We start from the raw sequence: 16,540 nt of genomic DNA on the forward strand, positions 1-16,540 counted from the left end.
TTATATTAATAATTATTAATTATTCTGCATCTCAGTTTTCTTACCTGATAGATGGGAATACAATAGTACTTACCTTACAGAGTTGTAACTTTTTTTTTTAAGAGAGAGGGAGAGAGTATGTGCATGCCTGCATGGGGAGGGAGGCAGAGGGAGAGGGAGAGAGAGAAAATCCCAAGCAGGTTCCATGCTCAGTGTGGAGCCTGATATTGGTCTAGGTCCCACCACCCTAAGGCCATGACCTGAGCCAAATTCAAGAGCTAGATGCTCAATCCACTGAACCACACAGGAGCCTCTAGGGTTGTAACAATTAATGAATAAATATGGGGTTGTAACAATTAATGAGTAAATATGATATATGAACATAGTAAACCCTATTATTAATAATAAAATTAGTAATTTCCACAAGTGAATGATAATGCATTTAAACTTTTGTACAGTATGAGCATTTTAGAGGTTGTACATTTATTTCAGGAAAGCAGTCGTAGTAAGCAGCCTCTAAGATAGTGACCAATGATCCTGCTTCCTGGTGTTCAGGCTATAGTGTAACCCTCGCCCCTTGAATGTGGGTTGGACCTAGTGATTCATTTCTAATGAGGAAAAATAAATGTAAAAGTGATAGGATTTCACTTCTGAGATTAGGCCACAAAAAGGCTGTGACTTCCTTTTTACTCTTTTTTCCCTTCTTACTCCTTCTCTCTTAGATCCATTGCTCAAAGAGAAAAGCCAGATGCCATGTTGTGAGCCGTCATATGGAGAGACCCCTGTGGTAAGGAACTGTCTCTGGCCAAAAGTCAGTGAGGACCCGAGGTCTAACAACACCCTTTTGGAGTAGCAAATGGTAGTTTAAAGATATTCAAAGAATCAAATTACAAGTAGTAGGAAAAATGGGATTCTTTAATTTCTATACCAACAGTTTTAAAATAATCCACCTCTTTGTTCATAAAAAAAAAATCATTAGAATTTCCAAGTTAAAAATGTCTGTGCTTTGAAACAAAGACATATTATTACAGATAGAGCCTTTATAGAAATTCTAGCATGGAAATGAAACTGAAAGCTTCATGTCAATTTTACCACTTGATGGAGCCAGAATGCCAGAGAACACTTCAAAAATCACCATGTTTACAAGGAAGCAATCTTTATGACAGATGTGAATAAAACATATCATTCGAAGTCTTGGTTGGGATCATTCTAGCGATTACCTTCTCCTGTCATCAAGCAATTTCTATAACACGTCAAAGAGAAAACTATATATAATAATCCCGAACTGTTAGGGGAGGAAAATTTGCTAATTTTTATTTTAATAATCTAGAAAATTTAAGGTTATTCCCTAGAAAATACTTACTTGTGCTGGGAAAGATATAATGTAATAAAATGTAAAGATGAATATTAAATCTTCTAAATATCGATTGTTTAATATTATGAGAAGGAAATGTGAACCTTCTTGGAGAGCAAAGGTTATGAAAGATTCTTGAGCCCAGCAGTAGTAGAAGAAAACGGATTTTTTTTTTCAAAGATGAAGGAAGATTCAAAGGGTGGAAGTGTTGGTCATGGGCAGACATAAAAGATTTATAGTCTCTATTCCTTATTAAAACTATTGTGTTTGGGGGCACCTGGGTGGCTCAGTGGGTTGAGTCTCTGCCTTCGGCTCAGGTCATGATCCCAGAGTCCTGGGATCGAGCCCTGCATTGGGCTCTCTGCTCAGCGAGGAGCCTGCTTCCCCCCCTCTCTCTGCCTGCCTCTCTGCCTATTTGTTTTTTTTTTTTTTAAAGATTTTATTTATTTATTTGACAGAGAGAAATCACAAGTAGATGGAGAAGCAGGCAGAGAGAGAGAGCGAGGGAAGCAGGCTCCCTGCTGAGCAGAGAGCCCGATGCGGGACTCGATCCCAGGACCCTGAGATCATGACCTGAGCCGAAGGCAGCGGCTTAACCCACTGAGCCACCCAGGCGCCCGTCTCTGCCTATTTGTGATCTCTCTCTCTCTCTGTCAAATAAATAAATAAAATCTTAAAACAACAACAACAACAAACTATTATGTTTGGTAAACACAGGTCCCTTATCCCTTCTCTAAAACTTTGGAGCCAACTGTGTTTTAGAATTCAAAATTTTTCAGATTAAAAAAGACCCAAATATGGCAGTTATATCATATAGTACATAACATTTTCAGCAATGTCTAAGGTAGTGCCCTTAAATAAATATGTTGTCTCGGGCTACTTGCTATAAGAATCAGACTCTGTGACAGGTACAGGGAAGGATGTTATTTGGATATACTCTTGGGACCAAAACCAGGTGAAGAGAATTGAAGGAGGCAGGATTGAGCAGAGGGGAATGTTCCAACAAGAGCTTGAGGCAATCACATGGGAAGTTCTTGACTTGTTGCAGTCCTTTAGAGTTGTTTCAAATTTGAGTGAGGAGGATGAGTATTCATACCCTCCGTTTTGACCAGTCATTGAATAGAGGCTGCTGCTGGAAAAAAGGATTTTAGGTGCTGTTATCTTTTTGTGATCAAAAAGGGCTGACACTTGGAGGCCTTCTTCTGGCAAACTTTCCAGCAGCTGAGAGAAGAAATCCTTCATTCCAGTGGCATTGCTCAGACCACCCTCACCAAGGTTTCTGAGCCTTAGGTCACCAAGCGCTTTTCAGAAAAAGGTTACTGGGGGCACCTGGGTGGCTCAGTGGTTTAAGCCGCTGCCTTCGGCTCAGGTCATGATCTCAGGGTCCTGGGGTCGAGTCCCGCGTCGGGCTCTCTGCTCAGCGGGGAGCCTGCTTCCCCTCTCTCTCTCTGTCTGCCTCTCCATCTACTTGTGATTTCTCTCTATCAAATAAATAAAATCTTTAAAAAAAAAAAAAAAAGGAAAAGGTTACTGAATTCTTCCATCAAACATCAAAACTTGGTGATGGGGCACCAAGAGGTATCAAAATGATTATCTGCATATTAAAAATATTGTTTCCTGTCCCCTTTGATTACTTCTACTAGTGAAAAATGTCAATTACCCTTAATGATATGCTACCACTTGCATTCTGGTCACTTGCAAGAGAAGCATGGATTATTTAGGAGGCAATTATTAGCTTATAGTTAAACAGGGGTCTTGCTGTGTGTATTGATGGAAAGATTCCCCTTTTGAGAGAAAAGCACCTGGAATGACAGGGATGAGAAGCACAAATTTGCCAAGTGAGTCACTGAGGATGATAGTAAGTGGAATTAGTCCTGCTTCTACACTTTGGTTCCTGGACCAACATATTTTTCTTATTGAGGCACAACATCATAAAAAGGTCTTTGAATTAAAGGGATACTGTCCTGGAGAAAATGGTATCACTGTAAAGTATCTCCTATAAACTAGCTCTTTGCCTCCAGCAGGCTATTTCGTTGCTCTATCTGGCCAGCATCTTTCAAATGACATGATATATAAGATGGCTGGTGGACCATGTGTTAGGATCAGCTGCAAACCCCCTGTTCTATCAAATGGGTCCTTTGACTCAACCCAATATTATATGGTGAGAGATGATTTTTTTAAAGATTTTATGTATTTATTTGACAGAGGGAAAGAGATCACAAGTAGGCAGAGCAGCAGGCAGAGGGGGGCGGGAAGGAGGCTCCCTGCTGAGCAGAGAGCCTGAAGCGGGGCTCGATCCCCTGGGATCACGACCTGGGCCTAAGGCAGAGGCTCAACCCACTGAGCCACCCAGGTGCCCCGAGAGATGATGTTTTATAGACCCTGGGACAGTGGTCTCCTAGGTCTCCTTTCCTAGGGCTCCATCCCTAGGAAACACAACTCCATAGACATAATATGTATTGATTCTTCTCAAAATGAATTATTATTTTCAAGGTGGAAGAGATCCAGTTTATTCAGCTGACCACCAAGTAGCTAGTTGATGCCATATAGAAAGAAGGCTCAGCTCTGGTCTCTGTTGCTGACAGGTTGTACATTCTAAGGCTTTGGAAAGTAGTAGCCCATATTATTGGCCCATGCATAACCTGCATCTCTGTTCTCATGGATACTTCTCTTAGGTCTCCTTTGTGTCAACATGGGGATGGTTGCTGGCTAGAGGCTGGCTCATTTCAACTAGCCCATTCAGTTTTGTTGATCAGGGTGTTTATTGGCTCTTCCATGTTGTCGGACTGCTGGTGCCCAGTATGGTGTGATATGAAGATCCCCACAGTACATGACTATTTTCATATGTTCATGTACAGGCCTCTACCCAGAACTCCTTGAAACTGATCTTTCATTTCTTTTCTCTTTCTAGGCCCCTGATCAGTCAAGCCATTTATTATTGTCCATTATTCCATACATACACTAAGCTTGAGCCACGTTTCTGTTTACATAAAGTAGATTACCAGGGAACGATTTGAACTTCTGCTCAATGACGATTTTCCATCGCCATTATTATTATTTTTTTTATGTGTTGTTTTCTTATCTTTGTAAACATTTTTTATTTAATTTCAGTTTAGTTAATATACAATGTATTACTAATTTCACGGGTATAATTCAGTGATTTATCAGTTGCATATAATACCCACTGCTCATTATATTAAGTGCCCTCCTTAATGCCTGTTTCCAAATTACCTCATCTCCCTCCACCCCACGACCTCCCATCCAGCAACTTTCAGTTTGTTTTTTATAGTTAAGAGTCTCTTATGGTTTGCCTCCCTCTCTGTTTTTATCTTATTTTTTCCTTCTCTTCCTCTCTGTTCCTCTGTTTTGTTTCTTAAATTCCACATATGAGTGAAATCATATGGTTTTTGTCTGACTTATTTTTCTTGGCATAATACCCTCTACTTCTAACCACATCATTGCAAATGGCAAGAGTTCATTTTTTGTTAGCTGAGTAATATTCTATGTATATTATTAATCCATATATACATATATAATGGAATATATTATATATACATATACATACATACATATGCATACATACATGTATGCATATGTATGTATGTATATTACCTCTTTGTTATCCATTCATCAGAGCTCTTTCTATATTTTGGCTGTTGTGGACATTGCTGCTATAAACATTGGGGTGTATGTACTCTTTTGAATCACTATTTTTGTACCCTTTAAATAAATACCTAGTAGTGCAATTGCTGGGTCATAGGGTAGCTCTACATTCAACTTCTTGAGGAACCTTCATACCGTTTTCCAGAGTGGCTGCACCAGTTTGCATTCTCACCAATAGTATAAGAGGGTTCCCCTTTCTCTGCATCCTTGCCAACATCTGTTGTTTCCTGAGTTGTTAATTTTAGCCATTCTGACCAGTGTGAGGTGGTATCTCATTGTGGTTTTGATTTGTATTTCTCTGATGTCAAGTGATGTTGAACATGTTTTCATGTGTCTGTTAGCCATTTGTATGTCTTCTTTGGAGAAACGTTTTTTGAGTGTTGAGTTTGCTAAGTGTTTTTTTTTTTTTTGTTTGTTTGTTTGTTTGTTTTTACAGATTTTGAATATTAGCCCTTTAATCTGATGTCATTTGTGAATATCTTCTTCCATTCTATAGGTTGCCTTTTAGTTTTGTTGATTGTTTCCTTTGCTGTAAAAGCTTTTTATCCTGATGAAGTTTCAAGTGTTCGTTTTGGTTTTGTTTCCCTTGCCTTTGGAAACGAGTCTAGCAAGAAATTGCTGGACAAAGTTAAGGAGGTTGCTGCCTGTGTTCTCCTCTAGGATTTTGATGGATTCCTGTCTCACACTGAGGTCTTTCATCCATTTTGAATTTGACTTTGAATTTGTTTTTGTGTATGGTATAAGGAAATGGTCCAGTTTCATTCTTTTGCATATGGCTGTCCAGTTTTTCCAACACCATTTGTTGAAGAGACTTCTTCGATTGGGTATTCTTTCCTGCTTTTCTGGTTTTTCTATTCTATACTGTTCTATACTGTTGATAAGTGTGTCTGTTTTTGTGCTAGTACCATACTGTCTTGATGATTACAGCTTTGTAATACAGCTTGAAGTCCAGAATTGTGATGCTTCCAGCTTTGGTTTTCTTTTTCAACATTCTTTTGGCTAGTAGGGATCTTTTCTGGTTCCACACAAATTTTAGAATTGTTTGTTCCATCTCTGTGAAAAATGCTGGTGGTGTTTTGATAGGTATTGCATTGAATGTGTAGATTGCTTTGTGTGTAATATAGACATTTTAACAATTATTTGTTCTTCCAATCTATGAGCATAGACTGTTTTTCCATTTTTTGGTGTATTCCTCAATTTCTTTCATAAGTATTCTATACTCTTCAGAGTACAGATCTTTAATCTCTCTAGTTAGGTTAATTCCTAAATATCTTATACCATCACTACTATATTACCCTGAATGAGGAATTCATGCAGTTGTTATGCATATATAGTTCTCATCTATGTCCACATACCAAGTGGACCCATTTAAGGACCCAAACCTTTCCATCACTGGTTATAAGGCATCTCTGTTGCAGACACAGATGTGAGCAGAAAAAAAGGCACTGGTACAACAGTGACAGATGACTTGAGGGTCATTATGAGCAATTGCATGCACCAGGTTTCTGATGGTTAACCAATGCCACTGACCTCCATTGTTTGGGGATATTATTCATTTTCTGTTGTTAGTAGTGAGTTCAGTCTCCCTGTCCTCCCCTTCCCACAGAAGAGAGCTATCACCTAAATTCTTAGTATTGTTGGTGCTACTCTCACTAATGTCATCCTTACTGTGTTGGAAAATGAGGTATCTTTGGGGTCTTTAATTTATTGGCTTTATTAATAATAGTTAAGACCAGAACAGAATAGAGATCCTAAAGTTAACCCATGCACATACGGTCAATTGATTTAAGACAAAGGAATCAAGAACATACAATGGGGAAGGGAAGTTCCTTCAATAAGGGTATTGAAAAAACCTTACAGCCACATGCAAAGAAATGAAACTGGATCACTACCTTATGCCATATTAAAAATGAACTCAAGATGGATTAAAGATTTGAACTTAAAATCTGAAGCCATAAAAGTCCTAGAAGAAAACATAGGCAGTAAGCTCCTTAGCATTGTAATTATGTGTGGTGATGAGGTTAACTACACTTACTGTGGTGATCAGTTTGCAATATGTACAAATATTAAAATGATTACCTAGTTCATCTGAAAATAATATAATGTTATATGTCAATTTTGTCTCAATTAAAATTATACAATGAGAACTATGCAAGAAGAAAAATAACTGTTGAATTTCAGAGATCTTTGTATTTTTGGAATTATGGATAAGGTGTTGTTAGGCAGAGAAATCCCTCTATGAGATTCCTATGACAACCTTTCATAAACAGGATGTCCAGAGAGAGCAATGTATCAGTGCTTTTTATTCTTCACAGTTCATGCCCATTCTCATTTGTCTAACAACAAACATGTCTCTACCCCAGACATCCTTCAAACTTCCTCAAGACCTTTTAATCTTTTCTTTACAGGCCCTTGAGCAGTCAAACCATTTGCCATTGCCCATGATCCCACATTTGTACTTTTAGTTTAGATACAGTACTGGGTGACTCAGAAACATAGGGATAGAAGCAGACTGGATACCAGAGTCTGATGACACAGATGCAATTATTTAATTGCAACCATTCACCTGTAACCCTGACCATCACGGGGCAGGAACATTAATATACCATAGTAGGAAGTTGGAAATCTGAGAAAATCCTCTTTACCTAAGTGGCTACTAGCTGACGACATAGCTATTGGTTAAATAATGAAACAGAAAAAAAAACACAAGTGGTTATTTCAAAACACTCGTCAAAGATGTAGTAGAAAAAAAACTGTAAGAAATTTTCAGTGTTCGTTTTGTAGATTGTTATCTTAAACTCAATTTACTTGAAATCAAAACAAACTTTGAGACTCAAAGATAGGGCATTCCAATGTTTATATTTCTAGCACTGGTACAGAGATCCTACATTCAACCAATCCTTACCATTTTTTCCCTTAAAAACTGATTCATTCTGCTTTGTTTCTATTGCTGGCTTCTGACTGCAGACCTATTTCAGTTTTTGATTATAAATTACCCTAATTGAGTTTTCCCTGTCTAAAGAGGCTGCCTACCACTGCGAGGTTAGTTTTCCTTAAAATATATTTTTAACAGTTCAATTTTGACCCCAAATTACAAAAAACATAAATAGAAAGCTGCTCATCAAATACCCTTAAACAGGTTTAAAAAGAAGGACCCAAATAGCAAGTTTATTAGCAAGTTTATTTTCATTATTACTTTTTAAACTTGTTACTACAAAAGGGATGCTTGCAACTTCTAAGCAAAAGGCTCCAAAGAAAAATAGGAAAATATCACAAGTGATAATTCACAAATGAAGAAATATAAACCGACAATGCACATGAAAAAAAAATTCGAAGTTGATAATAATGGAAATGTAAGTTAAAATACAACTCACACCTTTCTGTGCTACCCAGAAAGGGGTACATATGATATTCTGCATTCCCATTATAATTAAAGGTAAATTTTTACAATATCTAGAACCTTTGATATCCCACAAATGAAGGACAATGTCCTCAAATCTCTTGTAGCAGGACTCCACTTACATGCGCCAGACTTGACTTCCAAATGGAATAGTACATCTACAAAGGAAAAGAGAGCATCTATATCATAAACCTGAAGAGAACCTGGGAGAAGATTCTGCTGACTGTTTGTACTATTGAAAATGTAGCTGATACCAGTGCCATATCCTTTAGGAATACTGACTGGTGAGATGCACTGGTTTGCTGCACCACTGAAGTCACTCCTATTGCTGGTCACTCCTAGACACTTTGCCAACCAGATCTAGCCTTTGGGAGCTGTGACTTGTAGGAGTTACTGATCCTGGGGCTCACCGGTAGTCTATCACAGAGGTGTGTTGTGTTAATCTGCCTACTGCTGCTCTCCGTAACACAGACTTTGCTCTGCACTATGTGGACATTACCATTCCTTGCAACAAGGGAATTCATTCTGCAAATCTGATATGGTAAATGATGGCCCAGGGAGCTCTGCGCATGCATGGCAGGATCTCCCTTGAACTTCCATGGGAGGTAATGCATGATCTCTACTTACAGATATCCTGGAGAGAGTAAAGAGAACAGGCTGCTGCTGAAAAGCCTGTGACCAAGAAGGAATTTCAGGGTGAGTGGACTGCTCCAGCTCCCTAAATTTCCTGCTAACTCAACCTGAAATCTCAGGCTGGTCTAAAGGTACAGAGGTTCCCTTTGTGCCCATCCAGTAGTTTCTTACCGAAGATTAGAGTGCTCAGCCTGTCATGGAAGACTGGTCTGCAAGTCCTACTGCTCAGGCCACTGAATGAATAGGGATAGCCACTGAGACTTTAACCTCTTCTTCCATAGACTCTTAGACAGAAAATGGAAATAGGGGTAATGGAAAGTATTTTTTTTTTAAGATTTTATTTATTTATTTGAGAAAGAGAGTGAGCAAGAGAGAGAGAATGAGAGCAGGGGGAGGGAAGAGGGAGAAGCAGAATCCCCATTGAGCTGGGAGCCCAATATGGAGCTAGATCCTAGGACCCTGAGATCATAACCTGAGCAGAAGGGACTCTTAACCGACTGTGTCACCCAAGTGCCCCTGGAAAATAGTTTCTTAAAAAAGAAAATTCAGCTCATTATTAACTGGCTTTCATGTTGGTCAAGGTTACAAAGAATGATAATCAGTGAAGGAGTGAAAAACAGATCCCCTCAGGAATACTGCTGAATTGAATGTAAATTAATGTCGATTTTTGAGAGAAAGATTCCATAATTTGTTCTTAAAATTGAAAAATATGTAGGATCTTTTATCTAGGATTTACACTTTTAGAAATTTATCCTAAGAAATAATTAGGCATTTTCCCAAGATTTAGCTATAAAAATCTTGTCTCAAAACATTTATGCTGAAAAATGATATATGAAAGAAAAATAAGCAAATAAGCTGGTTTAAAAAATTGTGTAATCTGCATGTGGTAAAATACTTTATTCAATCATCAAAATGATGTAATAGAATATATTGTAGGGAAATATATCCAAGTTACAGCATTAGGTAACAAAAGCAAGTTTTGTTTTTGTTTTTTTAAATTTTATTTATTTATTTTGACAGACAGAGATTACAAGTAGACAGAGAAGCAGGCAGAGGGAGGAAGGGAAGCAGGCTCCCTGCTGAGCACAGAGCCTGATGCGGGGCTTGATGCGGGGCTCCATCCCTGGACCCTGGGATCATGACCTGAGCTGAAGGCAGAGGCTTTATTAACCCACTGAGCCACCCAGGTGCCCCAACAAAAGCAAGTTAATAACTAATATATACAGTATGAAATCATTTTTAAAGAAAATAAACATGCATTAACAGAGAAAGGTCTCAAAATACATAACCCAAAATGCTAATAGGATTTTCTGTAGTGACCTTTCTTTTCTTTTTTTAAGATTTATTTATTTATTTTAGAGAGGGAGAGAGTGTGGGGGTGGTGGAGCGAGTGGGAGAGCACGAGCAGGAGGGGCAGAGGAAGAGGGAAAGAGAATCTTAAGCTGACTCTGGGCTCACTGTAGAGCTGGTTGTGGGGGCTTGATATCATGACCCTGAGATCATGACCTGAGCTACAGACTCAACTGTCTATACCACCCAGGTACTGATCTTTCTTTTTAAATTAAAAAATACCTCTTAAATATGGAACATCTTATATAAAATGAATGAGTTTTTAATTGTAAAAATAAATGCCTATTACTTGCACTCTAAAGAGAATAGCTGAGGACCACAGTCGTTATAGATCCCATTGTCCTGTCATTTTTCTGTACTTACCTTCCCTCCCACATAACCAGCCTGGGCCACTGAATTAACACAACCCACTTAGTCTGGAGGCTCTCACAGGGAGGACAGACGACCCGGCTGCATAACAATTCTTCAGTATTTGTGTCCATGGTCCTCTTCAACATTCAGCTTCAGGAATGGCATAAATAGTTTCAATCAGATAAACCAAATTCCAAATCTATCCAGAATATTAACAGGGTGACAGATTTTGAAGTTAGATTTTCCTCATATTCAACTGAAAGAGTTATATTTAAGGATAGTATATTTGTTGTTCAAATGAAGGCTTTTAATAAATGTCTTCTCCAGCCAATTTAATTAATTAATTAAACCTGAGGAACAAATAAAAAATCCGTAATCTTTTGAAAAGTTAGAAGTAGTACTGGTAGCTTCCACTTCTTGTCTCAAGTTGTTATTATCAGTAAATTATATTCTCTTGGAATGAAACATATTTAAAAATCTCTTAAGCACACATAAGTAACATATACCTATAAACACAAACATGGCAATATATACACATCATGTAAGACAGAGATGGTATTTCTGAAAGGTTTAATCATGAATGGCAGCAGGTGTTATAAGAAAAATATTCCCTAGAATATGATCAATCTTCATTTTTAGCACAGGAGAACATTTCATTTCATAGTATACATTTCACAATGTATATTCATTTCATAATACCTGATTAAAATTCATTTCATAATACCTGATTAAAATCAGGGGAAAAGAACAATGTTATGGAAAGCAGCCAGGGGCCATGCATTGACCAGTTGGTGGGGGACCAGTTTCAAAGTCCTACCCATAAGGCACAGGGACAAGTTGTCAAATATTTACGTGTAGATATATCAAGAATTTACATGGAATTTTCATTTATTTATTTAAATTAAAAAAAATATTTCAGTGTTCCAAGATTCATTGTTTATGCACCACACCCAGTGGAACTTTTAAAATGTGCATTTCCTTATCTGTGTTTAAGATACGCTAATGTATCTTAGGGAAGCCTGGGTGGCTCAGTCAGTTGGGCTGCTGCCTTCAGCTCAGGTCATGATCCCAGGGTGCTGGAATAGAGTCCTACATCAGGCCCCTTGTCCAGCAGGAGCCTGCTTCTTTCTCTGCCTCTGCCTGCCTCTCTGCATGCTTGTGCTCTCTGACAACTAAATAAATAAAATCTTAAAAAAATATATACTCTAATGTATCTTAATAACGCATTTGATCATGATATTGACCAATTTGGAATAGAAGTGCCCCTTCCAAATAAGGAGTAGGATCGTTTCTAAATTCAATGGAACAGCAGTCTTCTTCTGTGGTCTTGACTTCCAGTGACTGCTGAATGACAAAATGTTTCCTTCTCCTGGTTTAGTTTCTCAGCCTCCTGTTGCTTCTGCTGTTCTGAACTTTTTAACATGAATGCCAATTGTTTGCTGACAACCATGGCTTCTGAAACACTTCTAAAACACTCATTTTTTGCTTCAAGTTGCAAATGATCTTCAAGGGTTTTATTCATCAGCTTCTGCTTTGTGGCAGAATCTTTGAAACTTCTGATTTCTCCTGCTTTAACAACATAAAATGGGGGCTTGAGGACTGTCTGCTGGTTCTCCCTCAGTCGTTCTTTCCTCTTCAACTTAGTCTTTTTCGTCATCTGAATTCTTAGAACTTTCTGCATCACACAGTTTTCCTTTTAGTCTTTTCTTTTTTCATAAAGTATTTGTTACTCTAAGAGTCTTCTTTCTTCACTAACTTTTTAAACAACTGGATTCAAAAGCTTAAATTCTTTACTTTCTTTCTCTACTTTGAAGTCAGTGTTCTCAAACAACTCTAAACCAATCATTGGTAAGGATATTATAAAGGCTCTTAATTTTCTTTTTCCAAGTAGATTTTTGCTTCTCTTTCTCGTCCTCAATTAATTTAAGTTTCAGCTTTTTGTTAAATTCTGGCAACCCTTTAACTGGACTCTGGGCACAACATCTGTCTTCTATCAGATCTTATTTTTCTTATATTCTTCATATGCAAATCACTTTACTGTCAGTTTCACCTGTGACAGAGTCTAACATCCAGGAAAATTCATGCATACATGCCTGGTGAAAATGAGATGGATGAGCCCTAAATTTTCAAGGTCTGTCTTAGTGACAAATTTGTAATCATCATAAACTACTTTCTGGATTCTTTTATAATTCTTCTGTTGAGTTGCCTAAAAAGAAACACCACCTGGAAGCAGAACTTAAAACTAGATAATTAGATTTTAAAAGGATGTAACTTAGAAATTACTAAGGCAGATTAAAGAGATGCACAGGGCGTAGGAGGGGAAAAGGGCCCAGAGTTTCCATACTTTTTCCTCGTATGCTACTTCCTGAAACTCTACATGTTCACCAACCCAGAAGTTCCCAGGATAAAGTATTTTTGTGAACCAGAACATGAAACATGGATGTCATATATAAAAGTATAATTATGGGTACAGTGAAGCAGCTTATTTTAACTTAGAATTGTTTTGGATAATCTGGGATATATTTGAAACATCTTCAAAAAGTGGTGGAAAAACTGCTTTTTATTATTATTTTTTTTTTGGAAAAACTGCTTGTCAACTTAGGTCCATTACCATCGCCAAGCTTTCAGAAAAAATGAGAAAAATTAAGGTAAGCAATTCTTAAGAATTTTTAGAGTATCATGATAAAAAAAATCAACAACAATTTTTTTTTCTTTTTATGATTTTTATTTTTTATAAACATATATTTTTATCCGCAGGGGTACAGGTCTGTGAATCACCAGGTTTACACACTTCACAGCACTCACCAAAGCACATACCCTCCCCAATGTCCATTTTTTCCCTTGCTTCCCTTGCCTTTTGCGTTGTTCCTAGGAAGATGTTGCTGCGGCAGAGGTCGAAGAGGTTGCTGCCCGTGTTCTCGTCAAGGATTTTGATGGATTCCTTTCGCACATTGAGGTCCTTCATCCATTTTGAGTCTATTTTTGTGTGTGGTGTAAGGAAATGGTCCAATTTCATTTTTCTGCATGTGGCTGTCCAATTTTCCCAGCACCATTATTGAAGAGGCTGTCTTTTTTCCATTGGACATTCTTTCCTGCTTTGTCGAAGATTAGTTGACTGTAGAGTTGAGGGTCTATTTCTGGGCTCTCTATTCTGTTCCATTGATCTATGTGTCTGTTTTTGTGCCAGTACCATGCTGTCTTGATGATGACAGCTTTGTAATAGAGCTTGAAGTCCGGAATTGTGATGCCACCAACGTTGGCTTTCTTTTTCAATATCCCTTTGGATATTCGAGGTCTTTTCTGGTTCCAAATAAATTTTAGAATTATTTGTTCCATTTCTTTGAAAAAGATGGATGGTACTTTGATAGGAATTGCATTAAATGTGTAGATTGCTTTAGGTAGCATAGACATTCTCACAATATTTATTCTTCCAATCCAGGAGCATGGAACATTTTCCCATTTCTTTGTGTCCTCCTCAATTTCTTTCATGAGTACTTTATAGTTTTCTGAGTATAGATTCTGTGCCTCTTTGGTTAGGTTTATTCCTAGGTATCTTATGGTTGGGTGCAATTGTAAATGGGATTGACTCCTTAATTTCTCTTTCTTCTGTCTTGCTGTTGGTGTAGAGAAATGCAACTGATTTCTGTGCATCGATTTTATATCCTGACACTTTACTGAATTCCTGTATAAGTTCTAGCAGTTTTGGAGTGGAGTCTTTTGGGTTTTCCACATATAGTATCATATCATCTGCGAAGAGTGATAATTTGACTACTTCTTTGCCGATTTGGATGCCTTTAATTTCCTTTTGTTGTCTGATTGCTGAGGCTAGGACCTCTAGTACTATGTTGAATAGCAGTGGTGATAATGGACATCCCTGCTGTGTTCCTGACCTTAGCGGAAAAGCTTTCAGTTTTTCTCCATTGAGAATGATATTTGCGGTGGGTTTTTCATAGATGGCTTTGATGATATTGAGGTATGTGCCCTCTATCCCTACACTTTGATGAGTTTTGATCAGGAAGGGATGCTGTACTTTGTCAAATGCTTTTTCAGCATCTATTGAGAGTATCATATGGTTCTTGTTCTTTCTTTTATTAATGTGTTGTATCACATTGACTGATTTGCGGATGTTGAACCAACCTTGCAGCCCTGGAATAAATCCCACTTGCTCGTGGTGAATAATCCTTTTAAAATACTGTTGAATCCTATTGGCTAGTATTTTGTTGAGTATTTTCGCATCTGTGTTCATCAAGGATATTGGTCTATAGCTCTCTTTTTTGTTGGGATCCTTGTTTGGTTTTGGGATCAAGGTGATGCTGGCCTCATAAAAAGAGTTTGGAAGTTTTCCTTCCATTTCTATTTTTTGGAACAGTTTCAGGAGAATAGGAATTAGTTCTTCTTTAAATGTTTGGTAGAATTCCCCCGGGAAGCCGTCTGGCCCTGGGCTTTTGTTTGTTTGGAGATTTTTAATGACTGTTTCAATCTCTTACTGGTTATGGGTCTTTTCAGGCTTTCTATTTCTTCTTGGTTCAGTTGTGGTAGTTTATATGTTTCTAGGAATGCATCCATTTCTTCAAGATTGTCAAATTTATTGGCGTAGAGTTGCTCATAGTATGTTCTTATAATAGTTTGTATTTCTTTGGTGTTAGTTGTGATCTCTCCTCTTTCATTCGATGATTTTATTTATTTGGGTCCTTTCTCATTTCTTTTTGATAAGTCAGGCCAGGGGTTTATCAATTTTATTAATTCTTCAAAGAACCAGCTCCTAGTTTCATTGATTTGTTCTATTTTTTTTTTTTTTTTTTTGGTTTCTATTTCATTGATTTCCGCTCTGATCTTTATGATTTCTCTTCTCCTGCTGGGCTTAGGGTTTCTTTCTTGTTCTTTCTCCAGCTCCTTAGGTGTAGGGTTAGGTTGTGTACCTGAGACCTTTCTTGTTTCTTGAGAAAGGCTTGTATCGGTATATATTTTCCTCTCGGGACTGCCTTTGTTGTGTCCCACAGATTTTGAACCGTTGTATTTTCATTATCATTTGTTTCCATGTTTTTTTTTCAATTCTTCTTTAATTTCCCGGTTGACCCATTCATTCTTTAGAAGGATGCTGTTTAGTCTCCATGTATTTGGGTTCTTTCCAAACTTCCTTTTGTGGTTGATTTCTAGCTTTAGAGCATTGTGGTCTGAAAATATGCAGGGAATGATCCCAATCTTTTGATACCGGTTGAATCCTGATTTAGGACCGAGGATGTGATCTATTCTGGAGAATGTTCCATGTGCACTAGAGAAGAATGTGTATTCTGTTGCTTTGGGATGAAATGTTCTGAATATATCTGTGATGTCCATCTGGTCCAGTGTGTCGTTTAAGGCCTTTATTTCCTTGCTTATCTTTTGCTTGGATGATCTGTCCATTTCAGTGAGGGGAGTGTTAAAGTCCCCTACTATTATTGTATTATTGTTGATGTGTTTCTTTGATTTTGTTATTAATTGGTTTATATAGTTGGCTGCTCCCACGTTGGGGTCATAGATATTTAAAATTGTTAAATCTTCTTGTTGGACAGACCCTTTGAGTATGATATAGTGTCCTTCCTCATCTCTTATTATAGTCTTTGGCTTAAAATCTAATTGATCTGATATAAGGATTGCCACTCCTGCTTTCTTCTGATGTCCATTAGCATGGTAAATTTTAAATCTGGAGGTGCCTTCGGGCTTAAAATGAGTTTCTTGGAGGCAACATATAGATGGGTTTTGTTTTTTTATCCATCTTATACCCTGTGTCTTTTGACAGAGGCATTTAGCCCATTAACATTCAGAATAAC

General features: G+C 37.7%; 1 long non-coding RNA gene across 1 annotated transcript in view; it reads left to right on the plus strand.

The window, feature by feature from the left end:
- Positions 1–701: 701 nt before the first annotated feature.
- LOC131819572 (uncharacterized) overlaps positions 702–16,540 on the plus strand; it is a 91,623-nt gene continuing 75,784 nt past the window's right edge. The window contains exons 1-2 of the long non-coding RNA XR_009349243.1: positions 702–766; positions 9,026–9,092. This is a non-coding gene — a long non-coding RNA (uncharacterized LOC131819572). The remainder of the gene's footprint in view (positions 767–9,025; positions 9,093–16,540) is intronic.

Source organism: Mustela lutreola, chromosome 1 (assembly GCF_030435805.1).
Source record: "Mustela lutreola isolate mMusLut2 chromosome 1, mMusLut2.pri, whole genome shotgun sequence".
NCBI lineage: Eukaryota > Metazoa > Chordata > Mammalia > Carnivora > Mustelidae > Mustela > Mustela lutreola.